Below are 6,838 nucleotides of genomic sequence, written 5' to 3' on the forward strand. Positions count from 1 at the left end.
GCTTTCTCCGAGGACAAGCAGGCTGCTTGTTCTCACTGATGGGGTATCCCTAGCCCCCAGGCTCACTCAAAACAACAAACATGGTCAATTGGGCCTCGCAATGGTGAGGACATAACTGAGATTGACCTAACAACTTATCCAACTAACAGAGTGTAGCCTGGAACAGAATAAACATGGGCCTAGGGGGGTGGAGTTGGATTCTAAACCCCGAACAGATTCTGAAGCACTGACTGCCCGAACCGACTGTCGCGTCGGGTATCCTGCTGCAGGCAGTAATGAGATGTGAATGTGTGGACAGATGACCACGTCGCAGCTTTGCAGATCTCTTCAATAGTGGCTGACTTCAAGTGGGCCACTGACTCTGCCATGGCTCTAACATTGTGAGCCGTGACATGACCCTCAAGAGCCAGCCCAGCCTGGGCGTAAGTGAAGGAAATGCAATCTGCTAGCCAATTGAAAATGGTGCGTTTCCCCACAGCCACTCCCCTCCTGTTGGGATCAAAAGAAACAAACATTTGGGCGGACTGTCTGTTGGGCTGTGTCCGCTCCAGATAGAAGGCCAATGCTCTTTTGCAGTCCAATGTGTGCAGCTGACGTTCAGCAGGGCAGGAATGAGGACGGGGAAAAAATGTTGGCAAGACAATTGACTGGTTCAGATGGAACTCCGACACTACCTTCGGCAAGAACTTAGGATGAGTGCGGAGGACTACTCTATTATGATGAAATTTGGTATAAGGAGCATGAGCTACCAGGGCCTGAAGCTCACTGACTCTACGAGGTCAAGTACTTCAGATGGCAGGAGTTCAGTGGCTCAAAAGGAGGTTTCATCAGCTGGGTGAGAACGACACTGAGATCCCATGACACTGTAGGAGGTTTGACGGGGGGGCTTTGACAAAAGCAAACCTCTCATGAAGCGAGCAACTAAAGGCTGTCCTGAGATCGGCTTACCTTCCACACGGTAATGGTATGCACTGATTGCGCTAAGGTGAACCCTTACAGAGTTGGTCTTGAGACCAGACTCAGACAAGTGCAGAAGGTAGTCAAGCAGGGTCTGTGTAGGACAAGAGCGAGGATCTAAGGCCTTGCTGTCACACCAGACGGCAAACCTCCTCCATAAAAAGAAGTAACTCTCTTAGTGGAATTTTTCTGGAAGCAAGCAAGACACGGAGACACCCTCCGACAGACCCAAAGAGGCAAAGTCTATGCTCTCAACATCCAGGCCGTGAGAGCCAGAGACTGGAGGTTGGGATGCAGAAGCGCCCCTTCGTTCTGTGTGATGAGGGTCGGAAAACACTCCAATCTCCATGGTTCTTCGGAGGACAACTCCAGAAGGAGAGGGAACCAGATCTGACGCAGCCAAAAGGGAGCAATCAGAATCATGGTGCCTCGGTCGTGCTTGAGTTTCAACAAAGGCTTCCCCACCAGAGGTATGGGAGGATAAGCATACAGCAGGCCTTCCCCCCAATCCAGGAGGAAGGCATCCGATGCCAGTCGGCCGTGGGCCTGAAGTCTGGAACAGAACTGAGGGACCTTGTGGTTGGCTCGAGATGCAAAGAGATCTACCAAGGGGGTGCCCCACTCTTGGAAGATCCGGCGCACTACTCTGGAGTTGAGCGACCACTCGTGAGGTTGCATGATCCTGCTCAACCTGTCGGCCAGACTATTGTTTACGCCTGCCAGATATGTGGCTTGGAGCACCATGCCGTAACGGCGAGCCCAGAGCCACATGCTGACGGCTTCCTAACACAGGGGGCGAGATCCGGTGCCCCCCCTGCTTGTTGATGTAATACATGGCAACCTGGTTGTCTGTCTGAATTTGGATAATTTGGTGGGACAGCCGATCTCTGAACGCCTTCAAAGCGTTCCAGACCGCTCGTAACTCCAGGAGATTGATCTGCAGATCGCGTTCCTGGAGGGACCAGCTTCCTTGGGTTTGAAGTCCATCGACATGAGCTCCCCACCCCAGGAGAGACGCATCCGTAGTCAGCACCTTTTGTGGCTGAGGAATTTGGAAGGGGCGTCCCAGGGTCAAATTGGCCCAAATCGTCCACCAGTAAAGGGATTTGAGAAAACTCGTGGACAGGTGGATCACGTCCTCTAGATCCCCAGCAGCCTGAAACCACTGGGAAGCTAGGGTCCATTGGGCAGATCGCATGCGGAGACGAGCCATGGGAGTCACATGAACTGTGGAGGCCATGTGGCCAAGCAATCTCAACATCTGCCGAGCTGTGATCTGCTGGGACGCTCGTACCCGGGAGACGAGGGACAGCAGATTGTTGGCCCTTGTCTCCAGGAGATAGGCACGAGCTGTCCGAGAATCCAGCAGAGCTCCTATGAATTCGAGTCTCTGTACTGGGAGAAGATGGACTTTGGATAATTTATCACAAACCCCAGTAGCTCCAGGAGGCGAATAGTCATCTGCATGGACTGTAGAGCTCCTGCCTCGGAAGTGTTATTCACCAGCCAATCATCGAGATAAGGGAACATGTGCACTCCGAGCCTGCGAAGCGCTGCTGCTACCACAGCTAGGCACTTCGTGAACACTCTGGGCGCAGAGGCGAGCCCAAAGGGTAGCACACAGTACTGGAAGTGACGTGATCCCAGACGAAATCGAAGATACTGTCTGTGAGCTGGGCAGTACAGGGATGTGTGTATAAGCATCCTTTAAGTCCAGAGAGCATAGCCATCGTTTTCCTGAATCATGGGAAGAAGGGGTGCCCAGGGAAAGCATCCTGAACTTTTCTTTGACCAGATATTTGTTCAGGGCCCTTAGGTCTAGGATGGGACGCATACCCCCGTTTTCTTTTCCACAAGGAAGTACCTGGAATAGAATCCCAGCCCTTCTTGCCCCGGTGGCACGGGCTCGACCGCATTGGCGCTGAGAAGGGCGGAGAGTTCCTCTGCAAGTACCTGCTTGTGCTGGAAGCTGAAGGACTGAGCTCCCGGTGCACAATTTGGAGGCGTGGCGGCCAAATTGAGGGTGTATCCTTGCCGGACTATTTGGAGAACTCACTGGTCGGAGGTTATGAGAGGCCACCTTTGGTGAAAAACTTTCAACCTCCCTCCGACCGGCAGATCGTCCGGCACGGACACTTTGACATCGGCTATGCTCTTCTGGAGCCAGTCAAAAGCTCGCCCCTGCTTTTGCTGGGGAGCTGTGGGGCCTTGCTGAGGCGCGCGCTGCTGACGAGAGCGAGCGCGCTGGGGCTTAGCCTGGGCCACAGGCTGTCGAGAGGGAAGTTTGTACCTACGCTTACCAGAAGAGTAGGGAACAGCCCTCCTTCCCCCATAAAAACGTCTACCTGATGAGGTAGATGCTGAAGGCTGCCGGCGAATTTGTCGAAAGCGTTATCCCGCTGGTGGAGCTGTTCTACCACCTGTTCGACCTTTTCTCCAAAAATGTTGTCTGCTCGGCAAGGGGAGTCCGCAATCCGCTGCTGGATCCTATTCTCCAGGTCGGAGGCACGCAGCCATGAGAGTCTGCGCATCACCACACCTTGAGCAGTGGCCCTGGACGCAACATTGAAGGTATCATATACCCCTCTGGCCAGGAATTTTCTGCACGCCTTCAGCTGCCTGACCACCTCCTGAAACGGCTTGGCTTGCTCAGAAGGGAGCTTGTCCACCAAGCCCGCCAACTGTCGCACATTGTTCCGCATGTGGATGCTCGTGTAGAGCTGGTAGGACTGGATCTTGGCCACTACTACTACTACTACTTAGCATTTCTATAGCGCTACAAGGCATACGCAGCGCTGCACAAACATAGAAGAAGGACAGTCCCTGCTCAAAGAGCTTACAATCTAATAGACAAAAAATAAATAAAGTAAGCAAATCAAATCAACTAATGTGAACGGGAAGGAAGAGAGGAGGGTAGGTGGAGGCGAGTGGTTACAAGTGGTTATGAGTCAAAAGCAATGTTAAAGAGGTGGGCTTTCAGTCTAGATTTAAGGTGGCCAAGGATGGGGCAAGACGTAGGGGCTCAGGAAGTTTATTCCAGGCGTAGGGTGCAGCGAGACAGAAGGTGCGAAGTCTGGAGTAGGCAGTAGAAGAATGGTAGGCCTTCCTCCCAAAGGAGTCTAAGGTTCTAGAGTCCTTGCCCGGGGGCGCCGAAGCATGCTCCCTAGAACTCTCAGCCTTCTTTAGGGCCAGATCCACCACACCAGAGTCGTGAGGCAACTGAGTGCGCATCAGCTCTGGATCCCCACGGATCCGGTACTGGGATTTGATCTTCTTGGGGATGAGGGGGATTAGTTAGTGGCTTGGTCCAGTTCGCCAGCAATGTCTTTTTCAGGACATGATGCATGGGTACTGTGGACGCTTCCTTAGGTGGAGAAAGATAGTCCAAGAGCTCAAACATCTCAGCCCTGGGCTCATCTCCACGACCACCGGGAAGGGGATGGCCGTAGACATCTCCCGGACAAAGGCCGCAAAAGACAGACTCTCGGGAGGAGAAAGCTGCCTTTCAGGGGAGGGAGTGGGATCAGAAGGAAGGCCATCAGACTCCTCGTCAGAGAAATATCTGATGTCCTCCTCCTCCTCCCTCGAGGCCCTCACCATCTGTATCAGACACAAGTTCATGAACCTGCGTCTGAAGCCCGTGCCCGACTCGACTCCGTGGAAACACGGCCACGGTGGGAGCGTCGAGAGGTAGACTCCCTCGCCAGCAACCGGCGAAGCTCCCTCCACCGACGTTGTCGGGGAGTCTTCCTGGGAGGCGGCCGCAGCCGGTACCGCAAGCGGTACCGATGCCGAAGACCTCACCCTGGGCAAAGGGCCAGCTGGTGCCTCGCTCGACGGTACCGGTGGCGCAAGCACCCCCGGTTACCAGAGGAGAAGGGCGCAACAGCTCTCCAGAATCTCTGGAAGAACGGCCCGGAGACTCGTGCAGAGCGGCTGGGAGAAGACTGGGAAGCCGATGCAGGCGTCGAGGTCAGAGTCCTGTTCCGGCATGGAGGCGGTTCAGGGCTGTCAAGGGGGAGCGCATCGACACCTCCTGAACAGAGGGTGAGCGGTCCTCCTGGTGCCGATGCCTACTGGGTGCCGACCTCCCTCGCGACCCAGCGCTCTCGGTACCGAGGCGGGAAGGAGACCGGTGTCGATGCTTCTTTGATTTCTTCAAACGAAGCATGTCACCGAGCTTCCCGGTACCGACGAGGAGGACGTAGAATCCAACCGTCTTCCTCGGGGCCGAGGCCGAAGAAGTCGGTCGGGGGGGGGGGGGGGCTGTACCGCAGGAGCCTCAGGGCAGGAGGAGACACACCGAAGGCTCACCGCCACCAGCAGGGGAATGACAGCCCTCACCTGCACTCCAGTCGAAAGCACCACACCGTCCGACGACATCAGCAATAGCGGAGGTCCCGGTACCACCGACGTCGACGCAGCCTTTTTGATGTCTCGGTACCGACGATGAAGAGGGTCAAAGCCTCGATGCGTCGATGCAGTCCGATGCCGAGGTCGAAGACTTCGATGCTGTCAACGTCGATGCACTCGATGCGTCCTGTGCTGTTGTCGTCGAAGAGCCCGGAGAACAACACGTTCCACTGGGCCAATCTCGCTACCCTGAGTCCTCTTTTTCAAGAGAGCACAAGACTGCAGGCCTGCGGGCGGTTGCCCAGCCCCCAGACACTGAAGCACGAAGCGTGCCTATCAGTGAGCGAGATTACTCGGGCGCACTGGGTGCACTTCTTGAAGCCACTGGAAGACTTCGATGAACATGGCGGAAAAATCACGCCGGCGAAATCAAAATTCGCGGATGAGGACGAAAGGCACCCAAAAATAAGGGAAGAAAAAATCTGTTACCGAGGCCAAATAGGCCGATCCCGAAAGCGAAAGGAAACTTACGCGGGGGAAAAAACCTGGAAACACGGGAAGGGGCAAAGACCGAAGGTCTCTTTTTTTTTTTTTAGTGAAAATCGCGAAGACGCGCGAGGGTCAACTTGAGGGGCACGAAATGGCAGCAAAACACGACCGTCCCGAGCGCGGACAAAAGGACTGATGAACACGAGCCGGTTCGGGGGAAGACGGCCGCGCATCGCGGCGGCATCGGGTGTGCGAGGACTACAAAGGCCTTTGCTAGTGAAGGTTCCGATTGGAGGGCTGCCGAGGACGTCACCCATCAGTGAGAACAAGCAGCCTGCTTGTCCTCAGAGAACGGGATATAAAAATTCAGGCATGTAATACATATTTTTATATAATACCGGGAAGTAGATGAGATAAATGATTTAAGTTTTGCCCTTTAATCCATTCTTCTCATATTGTTTCAAATTTACCCATTCACTTATAGAATCTGAGACACTCGCTTGTTCAGAGTGTTTGCTTTAAATCAAGGAGCTGAAATGCATCCGAAGGGCTTCAATTGTTCTTACATATACAAAACAGAAAATGGCAATCAACATATAAATTTCTATACATCTTCCATCTTGCTGTGAGCTATGCCAAAATAGACTTCCTGAGTGCGTCATGCTCTGTCTTTGGCCTTTTTCAAATCTAGCCTTATAAATAGAAATAAAACAAAATACAGAACAGAAAATAAGATGATACCTTTTTTATTAGACTAACAATAGATTTTTGATTAGCTTTAGAAGTAGTGCATCTTCTTCCTATGAGACTGTTGTTGGAATGCTTTTATGTTTCACTATATATTCTGATATTTGTCAACATTTGCTTATTTCTGATCTAAAGAAGAAGGTTTGCCTTCGAAAGCTAATCAAAAGTGTATTGTTAGTCCAATAAAAAAGGTATCATCTTATTTTCTTTTCTATCTTTTGTTTTATTTCTATTTATTACCTTTAAAAGTGAACTAACACGACTACAAAGCGAATGCTACATACCTGTAGAA

Source organism: Microcaecilia unicolor, chromosome 1, assembly GCF_901765095.1.
Source record: "Microcaecilia unicolor chromosome 1, aMicUni1.1, whole genome shotgun sequence".
NCBI lineage: Eukaryota > Metazoa > Chordata > Amphibia > Gymnophiona > Siphonopidae > Microcaecilia > Microcaecilia unicolor.